Here is a 12,093-nt window from a genome sequence, read left to right as displayed (position 1 = left end):
GTAGTGTTGAGGCCTGAAGGTAAATCAGTTGTTACTTCCAGATGGCTTTACAAGATAAAGCATGTTGTAGATGGCAACATCGAGAAGTTCAAGGCTCGATTTGTGGCGAGAGGGTTCTAACAGATAGAGGGAGTTGACTATGAGGAGACCTTCACTCCTGTAGCTCGATATACATCTTATTCACTCCATTATATCGATTGCAACAGAGATGGTTTGGAAGATCCACCAGATGGATGTGAAGACCACATTCTCAATGCCTTCATTCAGGAGGAGGTTTACATTGAGCAACCGCAGGGCTTTGAGGTGCATGGGAAGGAGTCCCATGTATGCAGATTAAAAAAGACACTCTATGGCCAGAAGCAAGCTCCTAGAGCTTGGTACTCGAGGATTGATACATACTTGCAGCAGTTGGGTTTCACAAAGAGTGAGGCTGATTCGAACCTATACTTCATTGTGGTGGGTGAGGAGCCTCTCATTCTGGTGTTGTATGTTGATGACTTGATCATCACTGGTGCAGAGAGACTCTTTGAGGGCTGCAAGAGAGATCTTGCTTCAAAGTTTGAGATGAAGGATATCAGCTTGATGCATTATTTTCTGGGATTGGAGGTGTGGCAGGAGGATGGGCATTTCTTCTTGGGACAAGGGAAGTACATTGTGGATATTCGTAGCAGATTTCACATGGAGGATTGCGAACCCATGTCTACACCTATGATCACTAATTGGAAGAAGCTTCATGCTTCTGATTTTGAGTTGGTGGATCCTACTCTATACAGACAGTTGATTGGTTGTTTGATGTATTTGGTCAACACTCGACTAGATATATATTTTGCAGTTAACACTATGAGTCAGTTCATGTGTGAGCCCAGGAGAGTGCACTGGGTAGTTGCAAAACACATTCTTCGTTACTTGCAGGGGACTGTGGATTTTGGTTTAGATTATAGACATGGTGATGGAGTGAGGTTGGGAGGGTACACGGATTCAGATTGGGCAGGTTGTGATTCAGATAGGAAGAGTAGTTCCGGGTGTTGTTTTGGGTTGGGTTCGACAGTTGTGTTGTGGATCAGCCGGAAACAATAGTCAGTTGCATTGAGCTTAGCTGAGGCAGAGTATATGGCTGCTAGTTTGGCTAGTTGTGAGGCCATATGGCTTTGCAAGATGTTGTTTGGTCTATTTGGTCAGGCATTGAGATCTTCAATAATTTACTGTGATAATCAGAGTTGCATAAAACTCACGGAGAATCCAGTTTTTCATGACAGGTCAAAGCATATTGAGATCAAGTATCACTTCATTAGAGACTATGTCCAAAAGGGAGCTATCAAGCTTGAGTACATTTCTACAAATGAGCAGGTAGCGGACATTTTCACCAAAGCTTTACCACGGGGCAAGCATGTATACTTCAGAGACAAGATGGGAGTGGTGAGGAACACTTTCCTCGGTAAGAGGGAGTGTTAAAATTTGGGTACCAGAGGACAAGTGGTTCCTTAAGGCTTTAATCTTTGGCTTAGGGAAAAGTGTCCAAATTTATTCTTTTACTTTTCTCCTAAAGTGACTTGATAAGTGGTAAAGTCAACTTAATTTAAAAGTGACTTTATAAGTGGTAAAGTTACATTCTAATTTAAAAGTGACTTTATAAGTGGTAAAGTTACATTCTACTTTAAAGGTGACTTTATTAATGTGAATGAAGAATTAGAAAGTGAAAAAGTGATTATGGAAAAAAAAGGCTAAGTGGGTCTTTATTTAAGTGGGTGAGTTAAAAAATAGAAAGTAAGAATTAAATGCACATTTATTCTCATCCCTAGATCTAAATGAATCTCAGCCATTAGATCTTAGGGTAACCCAAAAGGTCATTTAGAGAATAAAAGTAAAAGAGGAGCAAAAGACAAGATGGGAGTGGTGAGGAACAATCTCCTCGGTAAGAGGGAGTGTTAAAATTTGGGTACCAGAGGACAAGTGGTTCCTTAAGGCTTTAATCTTTGGCCTAGGGAAAAGTGTCCAAATTTATTCTTTTACTTTTCTCCTAAAGTGACTTGATAAGTGGTAAAGTCAACTTAATTTAAAAGTGACTTTATAAGTGGTAAAATTACATTCTAATTTAAAAGTGACTTTATAAGTGGTAAAGTTACATTCTACTTTAAAGGTGACTTTATTAAAGTGAATGAAGAATTAGAAAGTGAAAAAGTGATTATGGAAAAAAAGGCTAAGTGGGTCTTTATTTAAGTGGGTGAGTTAAAAGATAGAAAGTAAGAATTAAATGCACATTTATTCTCATCCCTAGATCTAAATGAATCTCAGCCATTAGATCTTAGGGTAACTCGAAAGGTCATTTAGAGAATAAAAGGAAAAGAGGAGCAAAAGATCAATTCATTATTTCATTAGCATTTGAGAGAAAGAGAAAAGAGAGCAATGCGAGAATTTCTGAGCAGTGAGGAAGTGAAGGACAACAGCAAGAAGACATTTTAGCAAATATGGGCAATAGCATTTATTGGCACGCATTCCAAGGGAAAAATCATACATCAGGAGAAAGGCACAGAAATCGAGGAAGAGGGACAACAAGTTCTGGGCACATTTTTCGAGGCTATTCGTACAACATTTAATGTTGTTTTATTGCTGTAAAAATTTCTATTTTGGTTGTTTGCTGATTGGCATGATTTTCGAGGTGGAGTTCAAGCACACAAATTGAGATAAGTTGTAATTTGTGGTTGCTGGAATTTTTACTGTGTATTTCAATTTCTCTGTAAAATCATTTTCAGAAATAAAGAAGAGCTTTCAAACTGGGTTTCTCCAAGAGTTGTAGGGGTTTTTCCAGGGTCACATTGACCAAAAATCACTGTGTTATTCTGTGTGTGACTCATAATTTTGCTGTGTTTTATTTCTGCAATTTCAGTAGTTGTGAAATCTCTAAATTTGTGTTTTCAGAAAAATATTATCATTTCCAGATTTTAGAATTTTTATCATGCTTGGATTTAAAACTAAATGCATGGAGTGATAAGGAAAACTGATAACCAGAGTGGGGGTTGAAATTTATTCAGTGCGTTAGTTATATAAAATGATCGGTGCTGTTAGTTTTCATAATGCAGCAGTGTTGGAGATAATATTTTGTAGGACCGAGGTGTTAATTCTATGAAAGCACTGGTGCGTTAAGAATCACAATGCACCGGGGCGTTAATTGCAAACAATACTGGTGCTTGAAGAAATAAACGCCCCGCTGCTACCGTTTTCCGAAAAGGCAACGATCATGCAAAAATATGTCGTTACAGTGCTTTTATCTAACATAACGCACTGGTGCGTTTTTATATTATGGACACATTGGTTTTTTGTACGAGATTTTTTTCTTTTTTGGAAACATCGACATGTGACAGTGCAATTATTGTAATTTTTTAAATTCATTATTCATTGAAAAATCAACATATATCTTATAAGTGTATTCATATAAATTAAAATTTGATTAGTCCATCTATATATGATGTTTGGATTAATTTGTTATATTATCAAATTTCACATCTCTTCATTATAATATTTAATCATCCAGATATTTAATCAGTAGTATAACATTTCACAACGACATTGGATAACACAATAGAATAAATTAGAATGTATTTTATTATATATCAATAAGAGGTGCTTTGTCATACACACTGAAATTGTTATTGGTAACCCCTTGTCTTGCAATTGGGACACTATGTCCATTACATTAAACAAAATGTTTGATTTTCACAAACAATTATTTAAAAAAATACAACAGGTTGCATTGATATTGAAATATATCATCATTCTTCACTGGAATTGCTTTGAGTGTTCGAGCTACTCCCATGACTTGGGTTATTTGGAGGATTGTTTTGTTGATTGCATCAATTGTTTTCGTCTTCTTGATTTTGTTCCATCTGCAAACATAAAAGTAAAGTGTAATGAGTGTATCTACATTGGTGAGATTAATGAAAATTGAAATAAATAATATACATCAATGTAAATCGAATAACAATGTACCATAGCAAGAAGTGACTTATAAACTGTGCACACGGTTTCAAAACCAAGTCTTATGCTTTGTTGCAACAAGTTTTTTGCTACTGTAGTTCCATACTTTATTTCTTGCATGTTTTAAACCCGATTATAATTATAGATTTAATATAAAGGATTTTTTTGTTCTATTAATTATAAACTTAGAGAAGTAAAACAATATAGATACTTACAAATTTCACAATTAATTTTTGATATGCCAACATATACTTACAACCCTTATTTAACCCAACGTCAATCAATTCTTTTGATGACTCTTCTTTGTATGTTAGCACCTATTTGAAGACATTCAAGGATGGTTGTTGTAAAAGAACTTAAAATATACAAAAATGCAACCTTGAGTTGTTATAAGGAAATATTAACAATTACTCACAAACTTTGAATCAACCATTTTCTTCCTTGTCGTCTTGTTTTATGTGCTGAATGAGTTCCATTTTGTTTTCTTTTAGGCAAGAAAATATTTGAAAATTAATATTTAATGCTAAACTATTTTTTTATATGTACAAAGGCAATCATGATTACATACATTTGAAACACGTTGTTGTTGAGATGGTTCCTCCAGTGGTGCAATTATGCCCATTTCTTTGACCGGACGTTGACTTGTTCAACATTGTCGTGGAAAATTAATTTTTTAAAATAATTTTAAATTATGTTGGTGCGATTTGTAAGGCTAAACGCATTACAATAATTTAATGGTGCTATTTTGAAGAGGCATGTCGGTGTGTCATATTAGATAGGGAGCAACAATGAACAGACTGACCATAATCGACAATGTTATAATATATTGATGAGTTATATTACAAAGAGCGCACTGGTGCGTTACATTATATAGGGCACATTGCTGAACATATATATCCATTTTAAAAAAAATAGATAGGGCCAACTAGGTTTGGGTTTAATGAAAAATGATTCCCTATTTTACATGTCAAAAGCCCTATATGTGGAAGTACACAAACCCATGAAATCTAAAATGCCTAAAATGGGAAACTCTAATTGTGAAGTGGTAGAGGAAGTTAAACCCTTGTAGGAAGAAGCAAGAATTTAAGGTGAGTATTGAATTTTATTGTTTTTTTTGAATTTTAACTAAATTTAAATAGGAACAAAGATCGTAAAAAAATTCCTAGTAAAATCAATAGTACATTTTTTATTATACAAGGTTTTTATTTTGATTTATTTATTTTATTTTTTAATTTTTTTTGTGAATTATGAATAAATGTAACAGAAATTGTAAACAATTTTAACAGTAAAATTTAAAATTTTTGCTAACCAGGGTTTTGAGTGAATCACCATACCTTTCAAATTGTGATCTTTCTGCAATTCCAAAATATTTTGCTACTCCACAATGCTCCTAGTATGTCTTGTTTTCAAATAATCTCTCTTTTAATTAAACCCTAATAGAAATTGTAAATTCTTTTATTAGTAAAATAAACAATAAAATTTAAAATTTTTACTATGTTGGGTTTTGAGTGAATCACCATACTTTTCAGCTTCTGATCATCTGAATAGTTTCGCAGCTCCAAAGTGTTCTGCTGCTGCGGAGTGCTCCTAGTATGTCTCTCTTGCAAATCACTCCCTTGGAATTTTGGAAAAAATAATGAAATAGAATTTTGTTTTTATTATTTAAAAGACTTTATGAAATTAGATTTCGAAAAATCAATTGCAGCTCGTTTTTGAATAAAAAAAGAAGAAAAAGAAATATATATTTTTCAATTTATTTGAACATCGATGCGTTTGATAGTCAAGCTGACCTTATGCATTTATAAGAAAAGCGTATCGACATTGTCGGAGCGCCAATTTTTTTTCAACACACCGACATGATACATATTATTATTATTTTTTTTTTTAATTTTTAATTTTTTATTATTTTTGAAATCTCGAAACGATGCGATTAATTTTTTTAACGCAATGGTGTGGTTTGTATTTAAAAACATCGGTGCTGTAATTGTTATAAGAGCATCGAGATGGTTGAATTCTTTTTTATTTTCTAAAATCCGTAAATATTGGCTTACCGGTGTTGTTTTTTGAAACGCATTGGCGTGTTTTCATACAAGAGCACCTATATATATGTGTGTGTGTGTGTGTGTGTTTTTTAATCAAAATGTCAGAAAACTGTGCAGGTATTATTTAAATGCCCCGGCGTTGGTATTATTTAAACGCATCGATGCACTTTGTTCTAATAAAGCGCATCGGTTGGGTTTAAAAACTATCTGAAATTTTATTTTCACATAAAATGACATTGATATCAAATTATCCTTTAGGATGCATCCACATGAATTACAGTGGTTTATAGTATACATTTTTCGCTTAAAGTCACTTTATTCTTGAAAAATGGTTTCAAAACTATATTGAAATTTAGATTGTGGTTATATGCTTCTCGAGATGACTTTTAGATATGCACACAATTTTATTTTTGATTTTTCTCAAATGCAGGGGCAAAATTCAATAATATCAAATGGCCAATTCTTCAAATTCTATCTTGTACCATATTGCTGATCAAAGTCCTTCATGGAGTTCTCCTTTTCTATTTCTACTAAGTTCATATTTTATTTATATTTCGATTATCTAATTGATTTTTTCCATCCATGTCAATTTGAATAAAAAGATACCCAAATTTGTAAGATCCTGATTCAGAATCGAGTTCAGATACAAAAAGTATTCCTCCATTTCAAAAACATCGGAAGCTCTTATAAGGAGCAACATATCACAAGTAGTTGGTAGATGAAAATGGACAACCTCTTCACCTTTCCAATTGGAACATGACATCTTCCAGCCGCAATCCTTAATCAACGATGATAATAATTGTTTGATATAATGTAATTTCAACGAACCAATTGCATTAATGTGCTTACTAATATCAATGATATTGTACTAATGATGTTCAATATTTTTTGAAATTATGACTCTAGTGATAATGAGCGACCCACTTACCATCTTTTGGTGCACCCCATTACAACGTCAACTCGAGAGAACGCTGCGTTAAGAGCAAGACTCAGAGAGGAAACATACAAAGAATGGTTGAATCAACCACCTATTCAATTACCACTACGTCCAAATTCACCAATTAGAAATCACTGCAACAATAGCAGTTCTTCATCGCAAGTTGACAATGGAGACAATCGGATAGAGGTTAGTATGGATGATTACCTACGAGATATGACTGCAAATAGAGGTTGGTATTGAAATATTCTATTAATTAAGTTAGATTAAATATCAATGAACTATCTAAGCAATATAATAATATATATTGTAATTTTATAATCATAGTTTCAACCATACTAAACTTTGTAATTTATAAAAATATGTTTGCGGTTTTTTTAAAGTAAGTCGTTCTGCATGCAATTTTTTATATAAAAGTTTGATATAAGTTCACCAATACATAATCTATAATAAATGTTATTTCATAAAAATAAACATCATGATGATAACCATCTAACAAACATAAACATCATTTAAGATAGAAATTCGAATTCACTACTATCATCTAATTATATACATGTCTAGCATATATAAACATTATTAACTAGTAGACAAATCTAATAATCTAACATGAAATCATCATTGTGATCACATTTAATGAAACACAAATACTGTAATCTAACATCATCACCACACATATCCTCAAATTAATAAACATCTAATGTCAAATAACTACTATCACATAGACATTTATCTGCAAGCACATTAAATGAACAAATCTAACATGACTTAACAATATACACATCAACACCAACATATAAATTAAGTACATAAATATGAACAAAAAAATGCACCATATATATATATATACACACAAACAAGTCAAATAACTGCAATAAAATATTTGATACAACAAACGTAGTAGTGCCAGCTGCCTGGTTTGCAGTAGAATACGATGGATGGTCAACTATTGCCTCAATGCGATTTGGTGAACTCTGAGGTGGAGGAGGAGGTGGCTAGTATGCTATGTCAGGAGAAGCATAAGGCACATCCTCTAGCTTTGGCGTCTCATGATCAGGTACCTGACTGCCATGATTCGAAGGGGTAGTATTACCAGAAGCATCATGATCACCACCCTCATCACCATTATCACCATCCTCACTTGACGTATTTGTCGCTGTATGCCTTGCATCCCTCATTGTTACCAGTACCCTACTAGCTCCGACAATATGACACATAAGAGACATCATCTCGTGCTAATAGTCTTTGTAGAGATCCACGAACCTAGGATCTGTGCTGATATCTCGAGCCCTCACAGGGTGTACTCCCTCCGCAACCAAAACTCTGGCCAATTTGTCGCTGTAGTCCTTCCGAAATCGTAGACCAACCCTAACCTCGGACGCCCATGCCACCTTGAGGATGTGCCTCACCCTCTTGGGCCTCACCCATCTCATCTCCTCCATCCGGTGGGGGAGGAGGCATGTCCCCATCGAATGTACCAATGTCTACAAAATATATAGTAAACAACAATAATTAGACAATTTCATTGAACAATTTAAAAAAAGAAGTTAAAGAACGTGCTAGAATAAATTTTATTCTAATTAATTAAAATATTAAAATGGAACTAGATTAATTTAAAGAAAACACAAATATTACTTATATCATCCACAGGCTTAATTGGTGTGAAGAGGATGTTGGAACACTGTCTCCAATCAATCCTCACGTACGAAAACGCCAATGCGACAAACGCGTGGTCATCCTCACTAGCCAGTAGCGCCAGTGCCTCGGCGGAGATCTTGGCTGTATACTTCGACAAACCCCTCTTGGGCATCATTTGCCCCCACATAGACATCCAGACTTCAGTGATCAACCTAGAAGGTCGATGATCAAATGTAGGCCTCGTCTTTGGAAACCTCTCAAAAAATAAACAAAAAATCTCTGAAGCAAAAGGGAAGGTCACCCTCCCATGTCTCAACGCATGACATCTATCTAAAGCCATACAAAACTGCCTCAAAAAAATGGCAGACCATCTGATACAACGTGGCACCTGAATCAAAGAATCGACATAATACAAAAGAAGACAACTAATGCGCTGCCCATCACTACTAGAGTGTGCAATGGTGGTGACTAATAATGAGACACCTAACCTCCTGTGCAGCAAAAGAAGAAATCCGGGAGGCATTGTTTACATGTAATGGAGAAAAATAGTTTTTTACCATAGTTTGAAAGAATTGGAAAGTCAGGCAGTGAGCACGATACGAAAGGATGGTGAGCAAGAGAAGCCTCGACATCAGGGCGCTTGCGTGAGGCAAGAGTGGCATCAGTGCTTCAGAGCTCTCCAACACTATAGATGGTAAAAATGAAATTTACAGCCTGGAGGGTTTTTTTTTATTTAACCCTCCTCCAGTGTGTTACTATAACTGCAACGTTGTGGAAGATATCCAAGAGCACCACTTTTTTGTTTTTTGTTTTGTTTTTTTTTTTTAAATTAAAAAATCTTTAATGGTGCTTTTGTGAAGATGCCTCGGGGTGTTCTACTACAGTTACCGCACTGGTGCTTTGTTTGACTATAACACCACTCTTTTAAAAATAATTAAAATTGCCTAACGATGCTCTTTAGAAGATGCCCCTAGGCATACATTTACTGCATGGTGGATTGTTGGAAAATAACACCCTTTTTTTTAAATTTAAAAACTATAGCAGTGCTCCTTGGTATGCACCAGGGTGTTTTACTACATGAAGGGAACTGGTGCTGCGAGTGTATATAACACCGACAATTTTTAAATGTAACATATTTTCGGTGTTATTGATTTTTCAAGCACTGGTGCGTTGTGTAATTTAGTGCATCATGTTTTTATTTTATTCTATAAAGTAAATTTTCCACGATGCACCACGTTTTATGTGGCATCGGTGCTTGTATGGATAGTAAAACATCGATGCGTTTGTAGATTGTAGACACATCATCAAAAAACATTCGCTCGCCCACCTCCGCTACAAACGGATTTCTGGGTTATTTTTATTGGGGCTTCCGCAAAAACCTCCACTAGTAGGTCTTTTCTTTGTAGTGCAATAGGCTTGGTTGGGGACACTGATTTTGAGTACTCTCCTTTAGGTCATTGCATTTTTTTGAGAGACCATATCGTTGGGGAGATTGACCCTTTTGACATCAAGATCACGATTCCTCCCTTATTTTGTGGACTGAGAGACTATATAGTTGGGGAGTTTGATAATGAAATATGGATTCCTCCCTTAGGTCATTGAGCTTGGTCGAGAGACCTTTGTTTATGGTTCGAGGAGATGGACCCTGTGTACTCTCTTAGGTCATTGGGTTTGAATGAGAGACCATTGCTATGGTTAGAGAGTTTGATCTTGATTACTCCCTTGAGTGATTGTGTTTGACTAAGAGACCGATAGGATGGTCGGGGAGATTGATGTTGAGGTGTCTTCCTTGAGTCATTGTGTTTGACTAAGAGACCAAGTGGACTTGGCCGAGAAGATTGATTTTGAGTATTCTCTTGGATCATTGTGCTTGACTAAGAAACCATTTCATATGGTTGGAGAGTTTTGCCTCATTGATTGATCCCATGGTTAGTTGGGTGCTGACCTTGATGCCATTGGGTTTTGGCTTATGGACGAATCTTTCCTTATGATGATAATTGTACATTTAATCTCTCCCTTGGGTAATTATCGAGAGACCAATGAATTGGTCGGGGAGATTGATCTTGAGAGAGAGAATGAGTAGTACGTCCCTAGCTAAGAGGGAGTGTTGAAAATTGGTAGCTTTGGTCAATATTTTCATTAATATAAATCAAAAGATAAAAATTGAATTTATTTACCCCACAAATGTCCAAGTCGTCCTGCCCAAGAGACACATCTATTTGCATGGATAGGAAATTATATATTGAGCCTATTCGCTGCCCTTCAAGGTAGATTAAGATCATCTCTCATATCTTTGTGTTGTGCGGATCTGAGGCTATCTTGCGGATTTGAGTTTCTATAGCTTGTGGAACTGAGGCACTACATATCTATGGAACAATGCAGATTTGAGGCTTATTAGCCCTGTGGAACCTTACAGATCTAAGACATGACATATCTGTTTCAACTATGTAGACCTGTGGCTCATCATATCTCTGTAACATATGTGAGTTTTGTGGCATCATATCTCTATGACATATGCGGGTTTTGTGGCATCATATCTCTGTAACTTATGAGAGTTTTGTGGGATGATATATTTGCAGCATATGCGAGTTTTGTGGCACCATATTTGTGTGGATTATGTGAGGTCTCTGACTACGATCAAATCAATTTCAAACCTAATTGAAGGGATCTTTGTATTGACATTGGAGGGATGGCTTGGCACTTGTGCGAGGTCATCTTGCCAGTTAGTATTGTGTATATAATCTTGTCAAATATATGCGATTTTGATTGATGTACAAATTGAATTAAATTGAACATTGTCTCATAAAGAAAGCTTGTTGGGTTTTTCCGCTTGTGGGGTTTTTCCGAGGTCATTGACCAAATTTTTGGTGTCCCTTGGCTTACTGTTTTACTGTGATCTCTATTGCTCTATTGAAGAAGTTAATGGTTGATATTTTTCATGTATAAATGCTTAATGATTAGAATGCTCTAGAGAAGTCAAATTATATCACTGTAAGTAGTTATTAGTTTGAAAAATTGTACTAGTCTTGATTGCACTATAAAATCACCGAGTAGGAGTGTTGGAAGGGGTATCAATTGTCCTAGCCCACTTAGACAAAATATTGCAACGCTTTGGTTACTCACGGGATGAGTGTTGGACATTAAATCTTTAGTGTAATTCACATGAAATATAGTGCAAAACTCAAGAACTCAAGATTGGATGAATCTTGGAGTGGGCTAGAAGAGCTAGTTTATAGGCAACCTGAACAATGGACTGTATGATTTGATAGGGCCGACAGAATAGAAGTGCTGAAATGAAACCTATTCTAATAACTGAAATGACAAAGAGTAGTGTTAGAGCTACAATACAAAGGATGCCCTATGGCATCAAATGAGGTTTGGTGAAGTCCATTTTGAGAACTTGCCTACTCATAGGCAAATCCATGGGTTGTTTGTTTGATGTGCCTTGTCCAATTCTGATCATTTTAGGATGCTGAATCATTCCAATGTTGTGTTGTATATGGC

The 12,093-nt window shown here is 35.4% G+C and overlaps 1 protein-coding gene across 4 annotated transcripts in view; it reads left to right on the top strand.

Annotated features, from left to right (window-relative positions):
* Positions 1–12,093, top strand: part of LOC149176757 (uncharacterized) — a 130,569-nt gene that overhangs the window by 41,517 nt on the left and 76,959 nt on the right. The window contains exon 1 of one of the 4 annotated variants that reach the window (XM_089423179.1): positions 5,471–5,562. The exons of the other annotated variants lie outside the window; for them this stretch is intronic. The gene's annotated coding sequence lies outside the window, so the exon portion shown is untranslated. Of the gene's footprint in view, positions 1–5,470; positions 5,563–12,093 lie in introns of those variants that run through there. 4 annotated transcript variants of the gene reach the window in all.

Source organism: Pinus tabuliformis, chromosome 4_1 (genome assembly GCF_031772625.1).
Source record: "Pinus tabuliformis cultivar Carrire ecotype Pingquan chromosome 4_1, CPIR1, whole genome shotgun sequence".
Lineage (NCBI taxonomy): Eukaryota > Viridiplantae > Streptophyta > Pinopsida > Pinales > Pinaceae > Pinus > Pinus tabuliformis.
The sequence above is the reverse complement of the archived record's forward strand: the minus strand, read 5'-3'. Positions and strand labels throughout refer to the sequence as shown.